The sequence below is a fragment of the Erythrolamprus reginae genome, chromosome 1, assembly GCF_031021105.1.
Source record: "Erythrolamprus reginae isolate rEryReg1 chromosome 1, rEryReg1.hap1, whole genome shotgun sequence".
Lineage (NCBI taxonomy): Eukaryota > Metazoa > Chordata > Lepidosauria > Squamata > Dipsadidae > Erythrolamprus > Erythrolamprus reginae.
This window is the reverse complement of record NC_091950.1, coordinates 99,497,465-99,512,751: the sequence shown is the minus strand read 5'-3', so window position 1 is coordinate 99,512,751 and position 15,287 is coordinate 99,497,465.

Below are 15,287 nucleotides of genomic sequence, written 5' to 3'. Positions count from 1 at the left end.
CCTAAGTGGGGGTCACCAACCAGTGGTCCATGGAACACTTGTGGTCCATGAGAACATTTTGGTGGTCCATGAAGAAATCTTGGCACCTGGGCCAGATATGGCCAAGAGCAATTAATCCATCCATGTGTGGGAACACAAGACTGCACCGCCCAACATCACACCACCCACACACCATCCTCCACTCTTAAGACTGTGCACAAACCTCATCTTGAGTATAGCAGTGCGAGCCACACAAGCTGAAATAGGAAGTTAAGATTAAAAACTTGCAGCATTCAGCTGAATGATTGCCTGGGGAGAAGAAGGTTCAGCCATCTTTTGGGCCTACATCTCTCCTTCTACAAGACCTCCAGGTGGGAAGCCTGAGAGAAAGCGCCTGCTAGATCAGCAGCCCCTTGCAAACTCTCATCTCTCAAAGAGCCTGGCTGAAGTTTCCCATGTCACTTCAGCAAGCGCTTGAGAGACAAGTTTGCAGTGGGCCGATCTAGCATCCACAATGAACAGGGCACCCAGATGGAGGAGCTGCAATGGGCCAGTCCTGTGAGTGTGACTACAATAGCTCTAGAATATGGGACCAGCCGTGGTGGGATTGGAAATCTTTGCCCTGGGGTGGCACTTGCAATGTGCAACTTTGCAGTTGGTGCAATATGTAAAAAGGAGTGCAGCCCTCGCTGGGCAGAACAAAATAATGGTGTATGTGTAAGTGAACCGAAGCGGGGGTTGTGATGGCTGGAAACTGCCTTGGTATATTTGTGCTATAGTCAGTGGCACAAGGCAGCCCTCATCTCCTGTCACTTGGGACTTATAAGTGGCATCCGGTCTGCGGAGCAGCCAGAGTTTCCTGTCCACTGCAGATGCTAGCTCAGCTGCAAACTTTCATCCCCTGTAGTGTGGCATCAGCATTTTAAGTGATGTGGGAAACTTCGGCCGGACTCCTCAAGAGACAAGAGTTTGCCAGACACCCACCTTGCTCACTTCTGCACAAAACCTTTCCATGTGGCCCTTAGAGGAAGCCTTCAGGGACTCTGTAAAGCCCCCAAGCACAAAGATCAGAGATCCCCGCTGGGGAGGCAGGAGAATAGAATAGAATAAAATTCTTTATTGGCCAAGTGTGATTGCACACACAAGAAATTTGTCTTTGGTGCATATGCGCTCAGTGTACATAAAAGAAAAAGATACATTTGTCAAGAATCATGAGGTACAACACTTAATGATTGTCATAGAGGTCCATCGCTTGTAATGCAGCCCTGGTGAAACGGGGACTCTGCAGTAGCTCCCCAGCTCCCCTGGCCGCCATGGCCTCGCTCCAGGATGAATGTGGTCGGAAAGTCCCGCCACTCCCAAAGGCAACTGGCTTCATCTTGCCTTGAGCTGTATCCACTGCTCTGAGGACACTGCCGGCCATCAGGACAGGGTGGGGTGATGAAGAGGCCAGCCAGGATGGCTCTTGTCTCAGCCTGGCTGGACAGAGCAGGTCAGCTGAGGGAGATTTCTTGGGGCATGGCAGGAGGGCAGGGCAGCCAAGGGAGTCCCTTAGCTTTATAAAAATGAAGAGCAACAAAGATGATTAGGGGACTGGAGGCTAAAATATACACTGCTCAAAAAAATAAAGGGAACACTTAAACAACAGAATATAACCCCAAGTATTCAATGAGAATATTTCATTCATTCAGATCTAGGATGTGTTATTTGAGTGTTCCCTTTATTTTTTTGAGCAGTATATAAGAATAGAATAGAATGGAATGGAATAGAATAGAATAGAATAGAATTTTATTGGCCAAGTATGATTGGACACACAAGGAATTTGTCTTGGTGCATATGCTCTCAGTGTACATAAAAGAAAAAGATACATTTGTCAAGAATCATGTGGTACAACACTTAATGATTGTCATAGGGGTCAAATAAGCAATGAAGAAACAGTCAATATTAATAAAAAAATCTTAGGATACAAGCAACAAGTTACAGTCATACAGTCCTCTCACTATTCCTGCTCTCTTCAATGAATTGTTAAATGAGTGTACAGGTTATTAAATGGAGCACAGGGTGTATCAAGGGTGAGGAAAGCCTAGTAAAGCTGCGCTGGCCCTTCCAAGGCCTTCCGTACCTTCCAAGGTGCTCTATGGCTCACTTCCTGACCCTTGGGTCTCCATAGACCTTTCCCCACTCCCATCAGGTCCCCCAGGCCTTAAGGCCTGATTCTCAAACACACACACACACACCAGGCCACACACATATCCTCCTTCCACCCACCCCTTATCTTTCAAAGAGGTCTCCGAGGTCTTCTAGAGTGCTCAGGTTAATTGCATTATGCCCCGTTTCTGATTTCCGGTTTTCCAAGTAAGAATTACATAAGTCTGATTCTTTTATGTTTCCCTTGCAAAGCATAAAACAGCTGGGGAGGTGTAATTTAGATCCATAAAGTTATCTGGGTTGTAAGGAAGGCTTAGAAAAACCTCTTTTTTTAAAATCCTACTGTTGATACTTAAATGAAATTCACAATGCCTCTAGAATTTCTTTAATTCAGAATTAAGCTATTATTTAAAAAACTATTATAAATAACTACAATAAGAACTTCTCTCTCTCACACACACACACACACACACACACACACACACACACACTGAACAACAGACTCACCATTTAACTTAGTAAATTCACATGAACCCACCTTGTTTAGGTAATGATGTAGTGTAACATAAAATTGTCTTGGATCAACCACTGTATACCAGGGTTCCTCAATTTAAAACTACAATTGAGACCAGAATTTTTGGTATTATACAAGCCAATTGTTAAGTGAGCCAAGCTCAATGTTAGGAACTTTTTTGCCATTGTTGTTAAGCAAATCATAGCAGTTGTTAACTGAACTGAGAAATCGTAAAGAGTGAATTCTTATTTCCTCATTGATATTGTTTGCCAGAGAACAGCTGGAAAGGTTACAAAGAGTGTTCATGTGACTGCAGACACTGCAACCTTTATAAAAACATACTGGTTATCAAGGGCCCAAATTTTGAACATGTGACCATGGAGATGCCATGATGGTTGTAAGTGTGAGGACTGGCTGTAGGTTGCTTTTTTCAATGCCATTATAACTTTGAACAGCCACTGGTTGTAAGTCAAGGATTACCTATAGTTATGATGAACAAGCATAAATTAGAAACCAAGCAATGCAGTTTTTAAGGAAAAATTATAAATGCCACTTTATACTATATTTAGGACTACAATGTCAATAAAAAGTATTGTACAATCTTATACTGAGATGGCACATTACATCTAACAAAATCAAGCATATTAAAACAATAAATTGCCATCACAGAGTCAAAATTTAATCTAAGATTGTGTCATTCCTTTCACACAAATCATTGTTATGGAGCTGCCTGCCAAGAGCAAAACAACAGATTGCCAAAATCTACCCACTTTTTTAAAAAAACATATTACAGAGCTAACTTGTTTTCTAAAAACTGTCACATTATAATACAAAGGAAAAAAGAAGGAAAAAATAACACATAGAAATACCCTCAAATAACCTGTAGCAATTAGCTAATTGTACTAAATTGTACAATCTAAGTTTATGAAAGTTGTGCAAAATAACCCGTACTATTTATCAGTGCAGATTTGTTGATGTTCTGAATAGTTTCTTATGGTTTCCTGTTTGTTCCTCTTTCTGCCATAAGTATTTCTCTCCTGCCAAAGATCAATGATAATTATAATTAGACTTTTTATAGGTTTTATGTTTGCCATGTAGGTATTATCCTCGGGAACTATTCACCTCCTCTTTATATCCCCCTAGCAATTTGAATCAGATTTTTCATATTACAGATATATCCCTGTTCCCAACTCATTCATCTCTGTAAATAAAGATATGTTGGCTCCTTGATTGGGCACTTAATTAGAATTGCTCGAGGCACTCACTACCTAAGAGATTAATTATCACCGAGGGAATTCAATCAATTGTTAGAATGACAGAGGAGGAAAAATTAAGTGAGAATTGAGGAAGAGAATTGATATAACTCTAGTAACAGAAATATCAGGAAAACTCTTGAACAGAAAAATTGCTGCATTATTTGTATGAAAAACAAGAGAGCTATAACATAAAAGACAACTGCCACCCTGTAAAAACCTTAGTCAGTTTTTTGCTCTAGATATGTTGGACCACACAACTCCTAGACAGCATCTTCATGTTGTGTTCTGTTAATTGGGTATCATGAGATTTGAGTTTGTCAAATCTAGACAGCATCAGGCAGGAAAGACAGCAGCTTTTTAAATAATTACTCTTTCTGATTTATTTGACGAGGAACAGGCCGCCACACAATATTTGGGTTAAATATTAAGTCAAATGTTGTTTCTAATAATGCCACTGATATTTAAGGGTTATTGGTACCGCATTACAAGATAGCCTTAGCTTCTTATTCATTTCAAGTTTGCATAATCTTTTTTTTTTTAATCTATAGATATGCATCCATCTTTGTGGAGGAAAAAAACCTGTATTTTGTGAATATGTGTATTGAATGTCATCTGCTGGGCAAAGAAGGAACAACGTATCAGTAAAGACTCCTATGTTAACTCAATAGTTTTGAGAGCCCAATGCCCAAACTAGCCAATCTTGATTTAAGAGTATATTTTCATTAAGTCACAATGGCATTAATCCAGTTTAAATTCCAGCGTTGTATCACAGAAATGAATAAATGCACTGTCTTGGAAATAAACTTTATTAAACCTAATATAAATTATTACTATGAAGCACATGCAAGATTATGTCTGTTAACAGAAATATGGAATAGATTGATAAATAAATAGCTCTAGTTTTTTAGGAATAAAGTTTTGAATGTTCTTAGAGAAAATCCAATGAAGATTCAGTCAATGGATGAGTGGGCAATAACTGCTTGCATTAATCAAGAAGATAGGTAAACATATGCAAATTTTATAAACTGAGATATGTATGTATGCATATAGGTATGCATGCATTTATTTATATATATATATATAAATCTACAAAAACAATGTATATATACTGTATATATATATATATATATATATATATATATATATATATATATATATATATATATATATATATATCTTCCACTCAACTGCCTAGGGACTCAGGGCAGCTCACAACAAAAACAAACATGAATTGGTATAAAAATATTTCAATTTAAAATAATTGCAGCCATCTATACATTCATGGGCCAACCTTGCTAATCATCCCCACAAGATCAATGGCTCAGGCCTGTCGGAAAAGCCAGGTCTTTACAGCTTTCCAGACCAATAAGTGGGGGTAGTATGGATCTCAGTAGGTGGCTGATTCCAGAGAGTCAGGGCAACCACAGAGAAGGCTCTCCCCCACAGACCTGCCAGCCAACACTGTTTAGCTGATGGTACCCAAAGAAGAACAACCCTGTGGGATCTTATTGGTCACTGGGAGGTATGTGGAAGAAGGCAGTCTCGAAGATACTCTGGCCCTGAGCCATGTAGGGCTTTAAAGGTAATAATCAATACCTTGAATTGTGACCGGAGACTGATAAGAAGCCAGTGCAGCTCACAAAAAATTGATGTAGTTGTGGGTGTAACTGGGCGCACCCACAACAGCTCACATAGCTGCATTCTGGACCAACTGTAACCTCCAAACACTCTTCCAGGATAGCACCATTTAAAGAGCATTGCAATAATCCAGCCATGAGGTGATAAGGGCATGAGTGACCGTGAGAAGACCCTCTCAATCCAAGTAGGGTCACAATTAGTGCACTCGTCAAACCTGTGCAAAGGTCGCCCTAGCCACAGCTGTAAAATGTTGATCTAATCTTAGCTGTGAGTCTTGCAGGACATCCAAATTATGAACCCATTCTGAGGCGGTCAATTTCTCTCCCCCCCAGAACCAAACAAGGACAGTCAACATAGTCCTTCGGAGGCAGTATCCACAGCCACTCGGTCTTGTCAGCATTAGGTTTGAGCCTGTTGACTCCCATTCAGACCCTTACCTCATCCAGGCACCAGCACATCACATCCTCTGCTTCATTGAACTGACATGAGGTGAAGCTATATAGCTGGGTGTCATCAGCATATTGATGAAACCTCAACACTGTATCATCGGATGATCTTGTCCAGTGGTTTCATGTAAATATTAAATAGTAGGGTAGAGAGGACCGAGCCCTGAGGCACCCCACAAACAAGGGATCTAGGGGTCTATATCTGCCCTCCCACCAATACCGACTGCAATCAACCAGAGAGATAGGAGGAGAACCACCGTAATACAGTGCCTCCCAATCCCAGCTCCCTTAGTCAGCGCAGAAGCATACCATGGTCAATGGTATCAAAAGCATCCGAGAGCTCAAGTAGCACCAAGATAGAAGGATGACTCCCATCTCGGGCTTGCCAGACATCATCCATCAGAGAGACCAAAGCAGTTTCCATGCTGTAGCCAGGCCTGAAACCCATTTGAAAAGGGTCTAGATAATCTGTTTCATACAACAACTGTAAGACCTGAAGTGCTACCACTTTCTCTACAATCTTTCCCACAAAGGGGGAGACTGGACAAAAGTTCATTAGTTCTGCTGGATCCAGGAAAGGCTTCTTGAGGCACTCAAAGACAACACTGTGATATTGGGGAAAGAGGAGACCACACCTGGGACAGCAAGGGTCGTTTGGTGTCGAATTGAGCTTGCCAGGTGGAAGGCTGCAAAAAAACCCTGCTGCCTCAGAGGAGACTGGTGGTGGTAGTAATAATGCTGGATGGGCAGGCTGGCATTCTCCTGAGGTAAAAAGTCAGGCTGTGGATCGCCGCCACACAGAATGTGAGGCATACTGGGAGACAGGAAGTTGATATCCCCTCATCTTTAAGCTTGTAGGCTCCTGACAAGCACCTGTATCTGCCGGGCCTGGCAGAGGAAGAACCAGCACGTCATGGTAGCTCTCTGACTTCACTGCCCCTTGCCTCATCTGTAGTGCCTCGCTTCGCCTCTCCCTTGCCTTGGTTCAGCTCGGCTGCATGGCATCACACCCAGAGAAGATGGTGGATTGGGCGAAGATGTTCTCGTTCTCCACCTTCCACTCACTCCACTCACTGCCCAACTGCAGGTAAGGCACCACTGCCGCCACCACCCCTCACCCGCCGCTGCCTGGCCTCCGGGGAAGGGCAGATCTGACATGATTCCGAGAGACTCCCAGGGGCACATCCACAGCCTGGGTTTATATTGTGTTTTTACTCTGGATTTGATCATAGTCATAGTATGAATAGCAAATCTAAAGAAAAAGGTAACATCAGGCATTGGAAGCAACCGAAAGAAATGGAATAAAATTATTCTTTACAATGAGGCAAGTTAGCATGTCTAGAGCATATCTTATAAGCACTACAATCTTGCTACTCTAACCACAAGGAAGCAGTATGATAGAATTATTGGAGTCATTTAACACATGACTCCAGTATGTATTCCTAACCATGGGTTAAAATTACAAACCTACCATTTCTGCATTACCAAAAAAATCTGGATGATCACAAGAAGGAAGAAATAGAGGTTTCTGTATCTATTTGCTATCTTCTACTGGTAGAAGCCCCGTATTGTAGTAATATTTCCTCAGTGCTCTTCCACAACATTCAGCCAGAGACAAATGCCAAATGAAGTTTTTAAAATGAACACTGAGATGTGTATCCAGCTGGCATGCACAAATGTGTTCATGACATCCTATCAGTTGATGGGAGTCAGCTTCATAGAGCACTTTATCTCTCTATATAAAAGCCAAATACCACTCACTCATCACAAAATCTCCAGAAATGTAAAGCCTACAATCTTGAAATTTGGCACATATGTTCCTCTTGATTTCTAAGTGCTTGTTAAGAAAGGACTTTTTTGAAATGACCATCAGATCATTAGTATTTCTTATACAGTATTGTATTAACACACTCTGATGCTAGACGTTCTACTCCCCCTCCCCACCTAAAAAGAACTGTTCCAACTGCCAGTTGCCTTAAATTAACAAGCTCTGATGCTACCCTTTCACTAAACCAGGAGTGGGCATGGCCAATATGTGACTCATCCAGCCTGCGGGCTGGGATTTTAGACATTCCACTCCCCCTCCCCACCTGAAAAGAACTCTGTTCCAACTTCCATTTGCCTTATATTAACATGCTCTAATGCTAAGGAGTTACACATTCTACATACATTTTCAAATTTTAAGTGCCAATGTATCAAGCCCGATCATAACTATTCATTAATTTCCAAGCTTTCATTGTCAAGCCCAATCACATAATTTCATAGCAAAGCATGGGTACCCAGCTACTAGTTAGAATATAAATTTCTAATTCAATCTGTATCTTGATTACCAAAGTAAACAAATGTAATATTTAGGTAATCAAATTTATGAAATTTTGTATTGATGTACTGTACTAATGCTGGAATGCAATTCTAGAACTAGGGAGAGTGTAGTATTATTAAGTATTTAATTAAGTATTAGTATCATCCATACATTATTGAGTGATACCAGTGAACCTCTACCAATTCTTATGTGCACTGCATGGCATACAAAATACCAAAGTGATATTAATATTAAAAAGCTAAGTCTTTTAGAATGCTTTCAAATAGACAAATATTCTCATGAGATGCACACTTACTGTATACTTTTGCTACATTGAAACTTTAATCAATTTCAACCCCATCCTGTCTGGCTTTGGAATCAATTTGATCAGACTGGCTGATCATAGGACTGAATCCAGTGAAGGCTTTCCACAGAATCAGCTACCAGGCAGGCTTTTAAAAGAAGGCTAATACAGAATCCTTGTTTGACTATTCCCTTCCCCATACAAACATGCACTTTCTTCTCACTACTAGCAGCATCAATATTGTTTCTCCATTGCATTGTCCACCAACATCAACAACTCAGGTAATATGATGAAACCTGAGAAACATGAAAAACTAAAATAACTTTTGCCATTATATATAAAATATTTGTTTCTCTTTGAATGAAAAATATTGATCCAATCTTTTCAAATATGAAGTAATATTTTAGACCCTCCTCCATATGGGGTCTAAGCAATTTTCCCCATTGTGCTGTTTTCAAAAGAAAGCATAATGAGAGTTGGAGAACATCTGAAATACTCCAAGGTGACAGAGAGAGGTAACTGGGTGAAGAAAACTCTGAAAGAAAACAACCAAGTTCAGAGAGCACCCAAAGACCTCTCATTTCAATCCTGAGTTACAAACATTCTCCTTTATCGGTAAAAGTGATCTCTTTCCTGACAGCAAGAGCAATGCAAAGGTCTGATCCAAATAAGTTCATTACACAAAATTCCAGATTAAGTAGTGTTTCAGTTTGTACCAATGTTTCCTACAAGTCTTCTTTAGGCCACTTAGCTACTAATGCAGGCATCCGGGCATGGTTGCCTGGAAGACCAAGAAGCTAATGAAAATAGGAAAGAAAAATACTGGAAAAGTGGAGGTGGGGGAACTATTATCCTTAGACCTAATAATTGCAATAAATATAAAATTTGTCATACAATTTCACTCTGTGCACGCCTTCTGCTTTTGACTCCTGGAAACTAGTAACTTTCTTGGCAAGGTTTTTGAAAGGGATTTGGCTGCATCCTAGGGGTAAGAGAGAGTGATTGGACCAAGGTCACCCAGCTGGTTTTGTGCCTATGGTGGCACTACATTTTCTGGTTCCTTAACCACTACATCAAACTGGCTCCCTTTATATAACCATTCTGAAAAATCTAAACCTAACAAACAAATATAAGAGAATCCTAACTTATTTCCTCTGCCACAGAATGTCTTTAATAGAATGAACCAAAATGTTCAAAAATACCAAATCCTTTCGGAAAATGTTGGCTTTTTAAGCAACCAGGAGAGGAAACCTATTATTGGATAAAAGGCATAAGATCAGCAGTCATACCAGAGAGGACATGGACTTCATATTAACAATGTGGTTTACCTTGTTTGTGTGGTGCATAAACTACTCCCGTTATGTATTCATTGAGTGTATCAAGAGAACTAAACCATGATTTCACCAGTTATAACATGTCAGTCATACCAGAATTCTCACTGGTAATTTATTATATCTAGGAGCAGTGTTCCCTCTAATTTTTTTTTGGGGGGGCGGAAAAGTATAGTGTCTGAGCGGCAGTCCCTTCGGTACTGGGCGGCACAGAAATAATAAATAAATAAATAAATAAATAAATAAATAAATAAATAAACAAACAAACAAACAAACAAACAAACAAACAAACAAAAACCCCACCCTGTTTTGCCTCAGAGAATTTCAAAATAAAATACTGTACTGTGTCTATAACAGTGAGCTCATAATAGGGCAACTCTATCAATATCAAAATGCCACTTAAATAGTTGAGCTAGTTTCAAACTACATTTTGATTTTCTTTCTCTCTTCCTTACTCCCATTCTTTTTCTTTCTCTTTTCCTTCCTCTCTTTTTTCTATCTGTTTCTCTCTCTTCCTCTCTTCCTCTCTCTCTCCTTCCCTCTCACTCTTTCCCTCTCGGATTCTGGGCAGGTTTGGAAAACTCTGAGTTGATGATGATTTTTAAGTGAGCGATTGCTCACTGCTCAGCTTAGAGGGAACTATGTCTAGGAGTGTCAAACTTGTGTCGTCATGGCGCTGTCACGTGACGTAGCATAAGTTTTCTCCCCCTTCGCTCAACGGGGTGCGGGCATGGCCAGCGTATGATACAGCAGGGACATGGGTTGCGAGTCTGACAGAAGAAGATCTCGAAGAAACTTTCAACCATTATGCTGAAAAATGAGGGCAGGTTTATATTGCCTCAAAAAGGACTAGCTGATGCTGGAAGATCTTGTAAATCAGCAGTGAGGAAATGGCAGAGATCTTAATTAATGTGCTGGAAGAAATCATCAGACTTAATGAGGGTAGAATCAATTACATTGTTCATGGATTTCAGGCACAAAGAGTCTGTCATGGCAGCCCTCTTCCTCTTTCATTTTAGCCACATGATTCAGGCTCATCTCCAGTTCTGAATGAAATGCGCAGATCCTTTATGAAGCAGAGAAAAGAAGTAAAAGGAAACAAGGCAGTCATTTATAGTAGGCAACAATGGAGAGTATTTTTTTAATAACTTGCAAAAAGAAATTACTAAAGAAGTGCCTGAGAGATCTATTTAAGTCTCTAATTTAGATAAAACTCAGCATAAGAAGGAAGATCGTTCAATAAAGGACTTTCCTCTGATTAGAGAGAGACAGATGCAGCATATGTATCTGTACAACTTTGAAATTTCATTATGAATGCTTCAAGCCAAACAGTTCAAAAATACCCTGGGAATCCAGTATTATAAGCACTTTCAACAGCCATGGAATTGAAATGTTTTGCTCCTACTAGTGCCTCTCTTTTCATATGGCATAAATTGCAGGCTGCTGCGTATTCCTACTGCCATCTTGTGGAAATTAAATGTGGCTTGTAAATGTTTTGTTTATTAATGCGAAAACCCTTAAAAGTCAGCTTATGCCATAACCAGGGATATAACTGCCTCATTACAGCTCTGAATTCTCCAGATGCCGGATTTTGTTTCTCAGCGCCTTTAAGGTCAGAGCTGCCAGATCCAGTCTGGAGAAATCCAGACTGTACAACTAAACCCATAAATGAATATACAACTATATATAAACGAATATAAATGAATGCTGTCTACTGTTGACCTCACCCCATTCCTAAGAGGTCTGTAAGGGCACCATCGTGTTTACCATTCCTATCCTAATGTCTCCATTTATTTGTATCCATTTAATATATTAATAATGTTATATTATACATGGTTGACAAATAAAATAAATTAAATAAATAAATACTAGATGGAAATATTATCGCTTTGCTGCAATCTGGTGATTTCCACTAACAGAGTTTAAGCAGAGCTCCTAAACGTTTGGAATGCTGAAGTCATAAAATACCATTTATTCCACAAGAAGGCAAATTATTGAAATTGCTTCCTCCTATTCCTGCTAGACCGGGGTGTCAAACTTGTGACAACATGTTATCACATGACATATCACAACTTTTCCCCCTTCATTAAACTGAGAGTGGGCATGGCCAGTGCATAATGCATCCAGCCCATTGGTTTGATATCCTGTCTAGACCAAGGGTCTAAGTTGAAGTCCACACTCTTAAAGTGGCCAAGTTTGGAGACCTCTGCTCTAGACCTTCAAGATAATTTCCAAAATTCCCCAACCAGCATGGCTCCTTAATAATGTATTAGACTTGTAAGCAATGTTCCCTCTAATTTTTTTTCGGTGTGGGCGGAAAAGTATAGTGTCTGAGCGACAGTCCCTTTGGAACTGGGCGGCATTAGAAGTATGTATGTATGTATGCATGCATGCAGGCACGTATAAATAAATAAATAAATAAATAAAATAAATAAAATAAATTAAAGAAAGAAAGAAAGAAATTCCCTTCTTTTTTAATTAAAAAAAATTAATAATAAAACAAAACCAAAATCTATTACTATTATTACTATCTTCTCCTCTTTTTCCATCCCTGTCTCCTCCCCCCCTTGTGTGTGTGTGTGTGTGAACTCTTGAACCATTTCCAATAACAGGTGAGCTATTGGAAATGGTTCAAGAGTTCACACACACACACACACAAACGGCTGGGGGTTTTTCTCTCTGTTATTATTTGGGTGCTTTTTACCATATGCTTTAAATCAAGAGTCATTTCTCTCTCTTTCTCTCTCCCCCTCTTGCTCTCTCTCTTTTTCTCACTTTCTCTCCCTCTCTTTCTATCTCTCTCCCCCTCTTGCTCTCTCTCTCTCTCTTTCTCTCTCTCTCGTTTTCTTTCTCTCTTTCTATTGCTTTCTTTCTCTCTCACTCTTTCTTTCTTTCTCTCTTGCTTTCTTTCTCTTCTCTCTCTTGCTATCTCTCTCCCCCCCTTTCTCTCTCTCTCTCTCTTTCTCACTTACTTTCTCTCTCACTCTCTCTCTGTCAGCGAGGGGGCTGCGAGAGCGCTTTCTCCAAGTGCTTCGGGAATGCCTGCCCTGCTTCTACTGCAGCCCCCTTGCTGAAAGTCCGGGACGAAAGCGCTCCCAGCGAAGTGGCTGTGAGAGGGGTAGGGCGGGCATTCCCGAAGCGCATGGGGAAAGCCCTCTCTCACAGCCCCCTGGCTGGGAGTGCTTTCGTCCAAGGAGAAGCTGCAGCCGCCACCACCGCGGGGAGAAGTCGCGCCCCAAGGGAGGAGGCGGCAGAAGAGAGGGGGCGGATCGGGCAGGTGGGGGGCAGGCCTGAAAGGCCAGGGCGCGAGGTGGCCGGAGGCACTGTGGGGAGGCAGGGGCGGCCGCGGCTCCCTTTCCTCCTACTGCCGGCACCTCCCCGCCCCCGCACCTCCCCCTGCGGGCTGGCAGGGGGATGGGGAGCGCCCCCCCATGGAAAAGGGTGCGCGGGGGGGTATTTTGGGGCACGCGTGTATGCACACGTGCAGCTTACAGGGAACGCTGCTCGTAAGCCATCCCGAGTCTTCAGAGATGGGCGGCATACAAGTCTAATAAATTATTAAGGAGCCATGCTGGTTGGGGAATTTTGGAAATTGAAATTCACACCTCTTAAAATTGGATTCAGGAGCATTCCTGGAATTAATGATTATGCTAGAGCCATGGCCGCTAATCTATGGCACAGGTGCCACAGTGGGCACACAGAGCCATCTCTACAGGCAAATAAGCCATCACCCATCTCAGCTCTACTGCGTATGCACATATATGCCTCCCGCTGGCCAGCTGATTTTTGGAATGCGCTACGATCGAACCTCGCTCATAGTGGGTCGCTCGGGGTTCTCTTAATCATTTCGGACAGAAGGTACAGATAAGAATTTGTTCAGGATGAGTCGACCCCGACCAAAGTCGGGAAAACTCTTTTATTGTACACCGACAATAGAGGGCGGGATTACATGACGTTATATCCTACACGTGATAAACCAAGTCCAAAACAAAAGAATTACGTCAATACTGCGGCAAAATTCATCCAATAACTAACATACAACAAAACAAGTGGGTGTGGTAATAATATGAAGAGGTTCCCTGAGTCACGCCGCTTATGCGACGTGTTTTATGTGAGGCAATGTCTTATATTGGAAAAAAAAACATTTGCGCTCAACACAGGTTAGCCCTGCGCACGGCCCTTCAGCCGTGCACACAGCACACCCTACTGCCGAGGGTCAAACGGAGGACAAAATATACGTGTCTCTTATGGCAGTAGCCTGGACACTACATTACAACAATGCGCAGGGTGGAAATGCACACAAATGTGCAGGGGGTCGTGAATGCATACAGGGGGTGGGAAGCATGGGGGTTATGACACACACACACGCACACACAGACTCTTTTGGTCTCAAGAGAGTAAAGGGAGGCCTGCTAGGCCCAAAACAGGGCATGAGGGTCTGGCATTTCCCCCACGGCCTGTTTTTGGTCCCAAAAGGCTGCAGGAGGCCTGCTAGGCCCAAAATGGGGTTGGGGGTTACACATGCATGCAGTGGGTGGTGGGAGCAGGCATGCATATGCGCAGGGAGCATGGTGGGGTCATGTGTACCTGTGCAGGAGGAACACATTGCATTATGGGTGCCGGCACACATGCATGCTATTGCACGCACACATGTGTGCTATTGCGCTTTTGGTACATTTTTGTTTGTTTTGTCAAGTATGTATTGGTGGTATACAAAGATATAATAATATTTATATACATAATACTAGAGAAAAAGGAAAAAAAGAGACATTAGGACAGGGGACAGAAGGCACGCTGGTGCACATGAGAAGAAAAAGGTTAGTCATCACTGTGCTAGAGGTTGCTGTCTTGTTTTCTACATAGTCTCATCCTTTTTGTTTGAACTAAAAGAATGTTAAAAAATGGATATTTTCAGGTGAAACAGATTTTGAAAGGTACCAAGGGAAGAATTGCCTATGTTTGATGTCCTTAGATACCACACTGTAATGTTTGTAGAGAATGCCCTTTCCATGCCCAGTGAAACATGATTTTTCTTTACCTCATTTAGATTTTAGAAAATGGATTTAATTTTCTCTATTAATTGCTCATCGTTTGTGTTTTCAGAGAGAGCACCAGCTTCAAGATATGTGTAAACGAATGCCCACCCATGGGTGATCATGTTGACCTCACTGTGATTTGCTACAGGGAAATAACACATGGGTGAAACTGCATGTATCAATCAAAATAGAGCTGGAAGGGATCTTGTTCTAGTCTGGGGCTCTCCAGCCCCAGGCCATAGCTGACTACCAGGCTGTGGCCTGCTTGAAACTGGGCCACTCAGGGCAGAAGGTGTTTGAAGCTTTGCACACTAGCACCCTCTGCTTGAGTAA